Source organism: Lupinus angustifolius, chromosome LG08 (assembly GCF_001865875.1).
Source record: "Lupinus angustifolius cultivar Tanjil chromosome LG08, LupAngTanjil_v1.0, whole genome shotgun sequence".
In the NCBI taxonomy this organism is placed as follows: domain Eukaryota; kingdom Viridiplantae; phylum Streptophyta; class Magnoliopsida; order Fabales; family Fabaceae; genus Lupinus; species Lupinus angustifolius.
The window spans coordinates 4,705,580-4,717,385 of NC_032016.1; positions in this window are offsets into that span (position 1 = coordinate 4,705,580).

Below are 11,806 nucleotides of genomic sequence, written 5' to 3' on the forward strand. Positions count from 1 at the left end.
TGAATCTAATTTTTGAACTCGAACTCAACCATATACCTGATCAAATCCAACCCTATTTGGATCCGATCATAATCGTGCCAATTTGTTGGAGCGGCAATGGCCAAGTCATGCTCACCACTAATCTGGAAACACGGTTGTTTGTTTCTCAAGGAACCAAATCCGCACTTCTATTCTTCATAACTTTTGTTACACTGCACTTTGATCTGCAAACTTAAACCAACCAAATATATAACTAGCCAACCATCAAAATTTGACTTGGTATTATTCTGCATTTTTAACTCAAATATTGAACTCTAATACTATCCAAATTAAATAACCTACATGTGGAACATGCATTGACACTGTCAAATAAGTAGTCCTTAATGTATAACTCAATGCATTCACACTTCCATTGCTTCAAGCACTTGAGTCTTTTGGAGGTGTATCAGCATACTTCCATGAGATTTTAGCCGCCATTTCACTAAATTGTTGTTCACCTGCTACACCATTAGAGAGAGCTAACTCAGCAATTTCACTTAGGTCCTTTTCTTCAAGTTTCACTGATAAGGAACCAATGTTTTGATCCAGGTTCTTAATCTTAGTTGTTCCTGAAAAGTTCATGACAGAATTGGGATAAGTAAGTATACCAATTAATTGAGTCATAGATAAATATGAAACATGCATGTTATTCTTGGTTGAGTTGGTGAAATTTACTATTTGAAAATGCCATTCAACCCATAAAAAACCATATGATGAAATGTTAAATATAATCTTCACATACCTCAAGTGGAATAAGATTTGCTCCCTTAAACCATGTTGTTAAAATCTTCCTTAAGCTCCAAGCTTCAATGGCTTCCTCTTCTTCTTTTCTGGTTTAGTTTTAGTTTTTGGGCTTTCTTATTTTTCTTCTGTTTTTGTTTTCTTTGGGCTTCTTTTGATTGTTAGGCCCGTTTTGGTTGTTTGTTAGTTTTTGTCTATTTATAGGATTTAGGTTAGTTTAGTTAGTTAATTAGTTTTTCTATTTTTAGCTCTTCTTCTTCTTCAATGATTCAGAACATTGAACAATGAAATATTGAATAAAGATTTGCCAGGTCTTCTTTTTCTTTCTTCTTCTCTTTCCGCTGTGCATCTTCTCTAAGATGGTATCAGAGCATTCAATGCTCTGATTCATCTTCCCAAAGCCTCTATTCCTCGTTTTCTCCTTCTTGTCTGATCAACAATGGCTACACAAAATTATCACATTGATCAAAGCAATAATCCCTACTATCTTCATCCAACCGAAAGCCCTGCACAGGTTCTGGTAACCCCTCTCCTGAATGGAAACAATTACCATTCATGGGCTCGAGCCATGAAGCTCACCCTTGACACCAAGAACAAACTAAAGTTCATCACTGGGACTCTCAAGCAACCACCACCAGATGACCCATTACACGATTCATGGAAGAGATGCAACAATATGGTTCTTTCATGGTTACAACGCTCAGTGGAAGAATCCATTGTCAAGTCAATAATATGGATTGACTCCGCTGCTGAGGTTTGGAAAGATCTACAAGATAGATTCTCGCAAGGTGATATGTTCAGAATCTCAGAACTTCTACACGACTTCTACTATTTGAATCAAGGCAACCTCACCATTTCTGAGTATTTCGGAGAATTGAAGAGTCTTTGGGAAGAAATTGAAACATTCATGCCTATTCCTAATTACAAGTGCTCTGTCCAATGCTCTTGTGGAGTAATTCCCTTAGTAAAGGGCTATAGGGAGCAGAGCTATGTGATAAGATTCCTCAAGGGTCTGAACGAGCAATATGCTCCAGTCAGATCCCAAATAATGCTCCTTGATCCTCTGCCTAGTATAAGCAAAGCATTCTCCCTATTGAGCCAACAAGAAAGGCAATCCAATGTTCCTAGCATTCATGAACCTGACCCTCAAAATAGGGCTCTAACTCTCAGCACAAACCAAGACAGTTACAAAAGTCCTAATAATGATCCAGGAAACAATCTCAATTTTAGAGGCAGGGGAGGCAATGCTTATAGAGGAAACAAACCCAGATTCAATGGTGCAGGCAGAAATCAAGGGAACAAATTCTGCACTCATTGCCAAAGAACAAATCACACAATTGAGACATGCTTCATTAAGCATGGTTATCCCCCTGGTTTTCAGAACAACAGATTCACCAAAATGGCAAATCACACAATTGGTTTCCCTTTGGATCAAAGTAATGAAGACAGTGAGCTACAGACAACTAAATCAAGACAAGGAGCTAACAAATTGTTTACAGATGAACAGGTCCAAGGCATCCTAGACCTGATGCATAATGCCAAAGCAGGAGAACATACTGTCAATTCTGCCATACACACCAAGGCATCCCCTACACCACCACCAGGTAATATTAAGACTTGTTGGATCATGGACACAGGTGCTACAGATCACATTACCAATAATGTACACAATTTTCAGACCTACAAATCTATAGCACCAATGTTCATCACCCTACCTAATGGTGACAAAGTCTCTACTTGTGTCTCAGGAACCATTTTTCTCACCCCTACTCTCACTTTAACTAATGTTCTTCTTGTGCCTCAATTTCACATTAATCTTCTTTCTGTCAACAAGCTAATGTATACTCTCAATTGCCACTTCATTATTTCTTACAAAAAGTGTTTGATTTTGCAGAACCATACCAGGAAGATGATTGGTTCAGCTAGGCCACACCAAGGATTATTTTTGATAGATTTGCATGATTCTAGGCATCATGTAGCACATTACTCTATTACTGCTAATTCTGTAAACACTAATGATGATTGCATATGGCATTTAAGACTTGGTCATACACCAATTCCTGTCTTAATGCAGCTTAAAAAATCTTTCCCTTTTATTCATATTGCTCTTGATATCTCTCCATGCACTATTTGTCACATAGCTAAACAAAAGAGACTTCCTTTCAATATAAGCACATCTATTAATTCTCAATGTTTTGATCTCCTTCATGCTGACATTTGGGGACCCTATGCCACACCTTCTATATATGGGCATAAGTACTTCCTCACCCTTGTTGATGACCACACAAGGTTCACATGGATCATTCTTCTAAAGACTAAAGCTGAGACTAGGTCTCATTTGACCCATTTCATCTCCTACATAGAAACTCAGTTTGAGAAGAAACTAAAATGCCTTAGGAGTGACAATGGGGTTGAATTCTTGATGCATGATTACCTAAGCAAAAAGGGCATCATCCATCAAAGAACTTGTGTTGAAACCCCTCAACAAAATGGTATTGTTGAGAGAAAACATCAACACATTCTCAATATAGCAAGATCTATTTTCTTCCAATCCAATTTACCCCCTAAACTTTGGAACTTTGCTATCCAGCATGCAATCCATATCATCAATAGACTACCTTCACCCCTGCTTAAACAGCTTAGCCTATGCCACCACTCTATCCTCCCACAGGACCACCCTGCCCCCTATGGACCATCTCAGAGTCTTTGGGTGCTTAGCCTATGCCACCACTTTATCCTCCCACAGGACCAAATTCCAACCTAGAGCCATCAAGGCTGTGTTTCTTGGCTACAAACAAGGAACTAAAGGATTCATTCTATACAACCTCCACACCCACACCATATTCATCTCAAGAAACACCATTTTTTATGAACAATACTTTCCCTTCCAACATCATACCATCCATAATAACAAGACCAACATCATATGTAAACCCACCTCTCCATCTAATAAAACCTCTGTCCTTGACCCTATTGACTACACCAACCCTGCATTACCTCCTCCTCCACCTTTACAAACTGACCAACACATTTCCTCTCCTCAACAAAACCTTACCCAACCTATTAGACAATCCTCTAGAATCAGAAACCCCCCCTCTCACCTACAAGACTATCATTGCACTTTATCCACATGCACCCCTCAAGAATCACAACTTCATACAAACACTTTATATCCTTTATCCTCTTACATCACTTATGCTAATTGTGCTTCTTCTTACAGGAAATTTTGTCTTGCTGTCTCAACCACTCCTGAGCCTTCCTCCTACAAACAAGCCTCATCCATTCCCTGTTGGCAAGCAGCCATGACTCAAGAACTACAAGCTCTTCAACTCAACCACACTTGGTCCATTGTTCCCTTACCTGACAATAAAATCCCAATTGGTTGCAAATGGGTCTACAAAGTGAAGTATCTTGCAGATGGCACCTTAGATAGATACAAGGCACGTTTGGTTGCCAAGGGCTTCAATCAAATGGAAGGGGTAGATTACTTTGACACCTTCTCTCCCGTTGTCAAAATCACTACCATCAGAGTCATCTTGGCCCTAGCTGCTACTAAATCCTGGTTCCTTGAGCAGCTTGACATCAATAATGCCTTCCTTCATGGTGACCTTCATGAGGAAGTGTATATGCATCCCCCTCCAGGTCTCCTTCCTCCTACTTCTTCTTTGGTTTGCAAACTCCACAAGTCTCTCTATGGCCTCAAGCAAGCCAGTAGAGAATGGCATACAACTCTGTCCACCAAGCTTGTATCCTTGGGCTTCACACATTCCTCTGCTGATCAAGCTCTCTTCACCAAAAGTTCCTCCACCTCATTCACTGCTATCTTGGTATATGTGGATGATCTAGTTCTTACAGACAACAATTTCTCTGAGATCAAACATGTTAAGACAATTCTGGACATAGCCTACAAAATTAAAGACTTAGGCCAACTCAGGTATTTTTTAGGCCTCGAAATTGCTCGATCTGCCAAGGGAATTCACCTCAATCAACGCAAATACACCTTGTCCTTACTAGAAGAAACTGGAACCTTGGCCTCCAAGCCTGCCAAAATTCCTTCAGATCCTTCTATCAGACTTCATCTCAATCAAGGCACTCCCATTCCTGATCCATCCTCATATAGACGTCTTGTAGGACGCCTGATATACTTAACAATCTCTAGACCTGATATCTCCTTTGATGTGCAACAACTTAGTCTGTTTATGAGCAACCCATGTTCTACACACCTCACTGCTGCCCATAAAGTCCTTCATTATCTTAAAAGTTCTCCATCTCAGGGTGTTTTATTTAGCTCTCAAACCACTCTTAAGCTATCTTCCTTTGCTGATTCAAATTGGGCCTGCTGTCTCGATACCAGAAAATCCATCACTGGCTTCTGTGTGTTCCTTGGTTCTTCCCTCATCTCCTGGAAAACCAAGAAACAAAACACTGTTAGCCGGTCCTCTTCCGAAGCAGAATATCGAGCCTTGGGTAGTCTCGTTTGTGAACTTCAATGGTTGGATTACTTATTCACTGATCTTCACATTCCTGTTATTCTTCCATCCTCTGTTTATTGTGACAATCAATCAGCAATTTATCTTGCTCATAACCCTGTGTTCCATGAACGCACCAAACACATAGAGATCGACTATCATGTTGTTCGTGAGAAAATTCAGAAAGGCCTTGTTCATCTTCTTCCTATTTCCTCTACTGACCAATTGGCAGATGTCTTTACTAAGTCTCTTCCTCCCAAGTCATTTCAGAACTTCATCTTCAAGTTGGGACTTTGTGATTTACACCACCCAACTTGAGGGGGGGTGTTAAATCTTCCTTAAGCTCCAAGCTTCAATGGCTTCCTCTTCTTCTTTTCTGGTTTAGTTTTAGTTTTTGGGCTTTCTTATTTTTCTTCTGTTTTTGTTTTCTTTGGGCTTCTTTTGATTGTTAGGCCCGTTTTGGTTGTTTGTTAGTTTTTGTCTATTTATAGGATTTAGGTTAGTTTAGTTAGTTAATTAGTTTTTCTATTTTTAGCTCTTCTTCTTCTTCAATGATTCAGAACATTGAACAATGAAATATTGAATAAAGATTTGTCAGGTCTTCTTTTTCTTTCTTCTTCTCTTTCCGCTGTGCATCTTCTCTAAGACATGTGTCAAATTATGTCTCGTACTAATGAAAAATGTCATGTCAATTAAAAAAAAATAAACATGAGTCATTTTTCTGTTAGCAGCATAAGTGGAATTTCTCTTGGTCTGATGTATGATGTTCAATAAGTCCCTGAATTGTTCCTTTGTGAAAGTTTGATCACTGAGTTGATTTTCATCTTAGTCCTGGGGTTTTGCTTGTGCATCAGTTGTGTATGTTGTATCCAGCTTGTCAAGAGCAAATCCTACAGTGTTATTAGCCATTTTGTTGGGCCTTGAGGACTAGTATCCTGAGGGATATCCATGCTTGAGGAAGCAGATGTCAATGGTATGGTTGGTCCTTTCACAATAAGTGCAAAACTTGTTTCCTTGGCCTCTACGAGTTCCAGTGAATCTGCCATTTCTTCCTCTAGAAGGAGAACTGCCTCTTCTTCTAAAACCAGAGGAATTAGGATTTGTATTTGTGCCTCTGTATTGGTTAGTATGTTGGCTATTGACAGACAAATTTTTTGGTTCTAGCTCAGGAATTGAGGGATGTTCAAATTGTCTTTCTTGTTGGATGACCATAGAGAATACTTTGCTCATTGATGGAAGAGGTTCTAAAAGCTTAATCTGTGATCTTACTTCATCATATTGCTCATTCAATCCTTTTAGAAACCTAATAACATAGTCTTGCTCTCTATAGACAGCACATTTACATGTTTCAATTGGTCTAAAAGTCTCAATTTCCTCCCAGATGGTTTGCAATTGAGTCTGGAAATTAGAAACATTGAGATTACCTTGATGTTGCCTATAAAATTCTTCTTGTAGTTCTGCTATCCGAAATATGTTACCTTGAGAAAACCTTTCTCGCAAATCTTTCCATACTTGGGCTGTTGAATCCATCCAAAGTATAGACTTGACTATGGATTTCTGAACAGAGTGTTGCAACCGTGATAGTAACATGGTGTTGCACTCAATTGGTGGTTTTGGGATGCTTCCATCTATAAATTGTATCTTGTTCTTGGATTCTATGACAAGATTCATTCTTCGTGCCCATGAGTGGTAATTCTTCCCATTGAGAAGGGGACTAACAAGAACCAATGCTGGATTTTCGGTTGAGTGCGGAAAGAAGGGATTCGAAAGATTGGTGTTGTAATCACTATAATCGCTCTGACTCGTAATGATTTAAGACATGGTAGAGGCAGTTTTTATGAGATAGGAGAAGGAGAAAAACTGAAGAGCAAAGTCTGATGGTTGGAGGAGATAATTGAGGATAAAGAAGGAGAAGAGAAATGGCAGAAACGAATCAGAGCAAATTTTGCTCTGATACCATCTTGAACTGCAACTCAACATTGAGAGAAAGAAGAAAAACATATATTTCTTTATTTCATTAGAAGAGTCAAAATTGAAATTACAAAGAGAAGAAAGAATGTTTTATAAGAAAACAACCAACTTTCCCAAAATAACTAACTAACTAACAGAAAACAAACTAAAAGAAGCTAAGTGGGTTTGTACTTTGTAGAATAAAAGGCCCAAAAACTATGAACAATATTAATAATAAACTGGGAATAAAGGAACTAGATGGAGAGTAGCTTGATGATAGACATGGCAAGGTGTTCTTCTAACAAAAGTTCTATGGTATATAATGTGCAATATGCTTCAAGAAAGCAAAATAGACATTATTCATGGGTTGCTTTATAGCCTATAATTTTTTCATAGTCATAGCATACAATTTTGGTATATTTGTCCATTTTGTGCTCTTTTGTGCATAAATTTGTGGGCATTTCTAATCAACAATGCAAGTAGCCCATAAACTTAATGTTAAAAAAATATTAAAATCCAAATAAATTATAATTTAATATCTTGAAAAACTTATAATATTTATTCAAATTCATATAATATGTCAATATCTTTTATTTTCTCTCTTCCACTTCTTTTTTATTTCCTTTTTATCTAGTTTTATGGAAAACAAGTGTTTTTTTAACATTTATTAGCAACAATAGATGATTCATTAACTCGTTTTAAAATGAACAAGACATGAGAAATTTTCTAAAAATCGTAAATGGGCGTGTGGGCATCCGATTTTAATTCACATGTGCAGGCTACACAAGTCGGGCACAATTATTATTTATTATATGTCTACAGGAGTAGGAAAGCCCTAACTATTTCCTCTATGGGTACTGATGTGTCCACACTATGCTGATAATAGATATATATGTATTCAATGACAAGACGTTTCAGGTTGCCTTCACAGCATGATCGCACATATTCAGGTGTACCATTGATCTTAACAATATTCTCAGCAACATCTATCTTTTCAATACCAAATTTTGTTGCTACCTGAATCTTTTCTCTAGGAAGCTCCTTAAGAGCCTGTCAAAAAAATCAAAGAATGAAATGATGGGAATTCTTTATGATTGGTGAAATACCAATCCTAGGATCTTGAATCTCATGATTCTCACACACATATATGAAACAAAGGGTGTAGTGTCATACTTGAATCCATGTTCCTAGATGTACTCCTTCGATCTATGTTTCTGAAAGAGGTTTTGTGGTATGATGGTCTTCCTCAACAGAATCCTTTCCTCATGGGACTTGTGTTTTCACTCTGATGGGGAGAGGAGAAAACTGAATTTGATTTGGTGTGTTGGAGATCATAACCTTCCTTATGCGTTAACTTATAGGGTTCTCATTATCCCCTATGGGTTAACCTGATGGGTATCCACCCATTAAGCTCATATTCGTTATCAGCTTTTAGAAATCTAATGGGAGCCAATAATTAGATCACTTATAATATAACCCCGGAAATAAATAGCTGATATCATTGTACCAAATATATGATGCTCACCTTAGTTAGAAATTATAAATTTCTAAAATCTCCCACTTGGGCTTCATATCTTCTTGAAACAATTATATTAGTTAGGCGTGCATCCGTATGCTATTTACATTTAGACTTCTCCTTAATACAATCTGGTTCATCTCATATATCAACTATGGAACCACCATAACTTTCATCACATTTAAGTGTGACTCGACCACGATGATCACCATATTAATATACTCAATGACATAGATCAAATATGGATGAGTGACATGGAAATTTCATGCAATCTGATCTCAAACATGTTTATTTCCAACTGGTCCTTCTTTATTCTTTAGTGAGATCAATCCAAAGTCTTTAATTGCAACATAACAGTTATAATGCAAAATTTCAAAATGAAACAACAAACCATCAACTTTATTATGCATAAAAACTGTATATAATATCCAAAGTAAAACATAAAACATATAGACTCCCACTGAACTTAGGTACCCTAAGGAACAACACCCATATGAGCAACATGCTCATGAAAGACTTTAGGTACCAAACCCTTAGTCAGTGGATCAGCTAGCATAAACAAGCCACGTACTCTACAGTCATGGTTGAAAGAGCTATAAACATCTATTTCGCAGGCTTCCAAAAGATAGCACCTCCAGCCAATACAAACATATATCCAGAGGTTGAGTATCTACTGTCTAGACATCGAGCAAAATCGGAGTCAGAGTACTCAATGATCTCTAAATTCTCATACCTCCGACAAGTGAGCATGTACTCATTTGTTCTCTTCAAGTAACGCATAACACGTTTGAATGCCTTCCAATGATGCATTCTAGGCTTACTCAAATATCTTCCCAAAACTCTCACAACAAATGCTATGTCGGGACATGTGTAAACTTGAGCATACATTAGATTTCCTACTGCAGATGCATAACGAATCTTTTGCATCTCGTATCTTTCAAGGTCATTGTTGGGATACTGTTCGAGACTAAACTTGTCTCCCTTAGCTATAGGGGTATCCCCTGGTTTACTGTCTATCTAGGACTTTATCTATATAGCTTTCTTGTGATAATCTTAGGATACATTGAGAGCAATCTCTCAGTATCCGAATACTAATACAAAATAAGCTTCCCCAAGATCTTTCATTTCGAAATTCTTCGTTAGCAATCTCTTGTTCTCATACAATAGTCTCATATCACTGCTAGCAAGTAGTATATCATCGACATATAATACCAGGAAGATACATTTACTCCTACTGAACTTATAGTATACACAATCTTCAACTTTATTTGCCTCAAAACCCTACTGAACTTATAGTATACACAATCTTCAACTTTATTGCCTCAAAACCCTACAAGGTAATAGCTTGGTGAAATTTGTGATTCCATTGACGAGAAGTTTGTTTAAGCTCATAGATGGATTTCTTTAATTTGTATACCATCAACTTTGAGACAACTGACAAAAAGTTTTCTAGTTGCACAATATAGATAGTTTCCTTAATGTCACCATTAAGAAACGCAGTCTTAACATCCATCTGATGTAGCTCTAAATCAAAATGAGACACTAATGCCAATATTATTCTAAAAGAATCATTCGAAGATACTGGAGAGAATGTTTCTTTATAATCAATGCCTTCTTTCTAAGTGAAGCCTTTAGCTACTAGACGAGCTTTATATCTGTCAATATTACCCTTCGAATCTCTCTTGGTTTTAAATATCCATTTGCAACCAATAGGTTTCGCACCTTCGGTAATTCGACAAAATCCCAAACGTCATTATCATGCATAGACTTCATCTCATCCTTCATGGCATCGATCCACTTTTGAGAGTTAGAACTTTTCAAGGCTTGAAAAAAGTTTAATGGGTCATCTTATGTAAACCCAATGCCATCCTCATGTTCTTGAAGAAATATAATATAATCATCAAGAATTGCACTTCTCCTCTCTCTAGTGGATCTCCTTAATGTCACTTCTACTTCTCGAGGTTGTTGAATTTGTTCTATAGGTACTTGAGGGAGAACCTCATTGTTACCAAATTTATTCCTTAAATAGTAATAGGCACAAGAACTTGTTCACTATCAGTGACAAATTCTTCATCAAAGACAACATTCTTTATGTTCCCTTCTTCCCAAAATCAACTAACTCAAGAAATCTTACATTTCCCGTCTCAAAAAAGAGTCTTGAAGTGGGACCATAAAATTTATAGCCCTCAGAGCGTTCAACATAGCCAACAAAATAACAGCTAACAGTTCAAGAGTCCAATTTTCTTTCATGCGGTCTATAAGGTTGCGCCTCAGCTGGACAACCCCAAATGTGCAAGTGTTTCAAGCTTGGTATTTTATTAGTCCAAAGCTCATATGGGGTTTTGTTAACTGCTTTAATTGGCACCCTATTAAGGATGTAAATTGTGATCTTTAAAGCTTCCCCCCAAAGAGACTCAGGTAAGGAAGAATTACTAATCATACTTCTCACCATATCCTTAAGAGTTCGGTTTCGTTTCAGCAACACCATTCATGCTAGGTTTGCCTGGCATAGTGTATTGCGGAACAATTCCACACTCTCTGAGGAAAAGTGCAAATGGCCCTAGACGTTGTTCTCCTGATCCATCATATCTGCCATAGTATTCACCACCACGGTCAGATTTGACAGCCTTAATTTTCTTTCCAAGTTGAAGTTCAACTTCAACCTTGAAAGACTTGAAAACATCCAAGGATTGGAACTTCTCATTGTTCTTTCCTAGAACACAAAGGTATGAATAGTGATTGATCAGTTGCTGAGGAAGGAGAAGAGGATAGTCGTCAAAGTAGCAAGATGAGGTAGGAGAGTTGGACCCGCCGGTGGAGGTACCTGAAAAGGTTCTCCGACGATCAACTCAGTGTATGAACTAAGTGAATGGGAAATGTGAGAATAATGAAGGCAGAGAATAGTAGTGTGAGTAATGCTAAGGAGTAAAGAGGTTAAGATACTTCATGTTGGTAGAGATCCCTATTTATAGAAGGGAGAGTTGACTTTGGGCTCTTGGCAGGTGGTGCGACGCGTGGCCGACCAAAGGTATTGTCGGAGGTTGCTTTTCCCGTGTCAGGCGATCTGCCAAGACCGTACACTGTGTCACTCTTGTCTTTTAGCCTGTGGTTG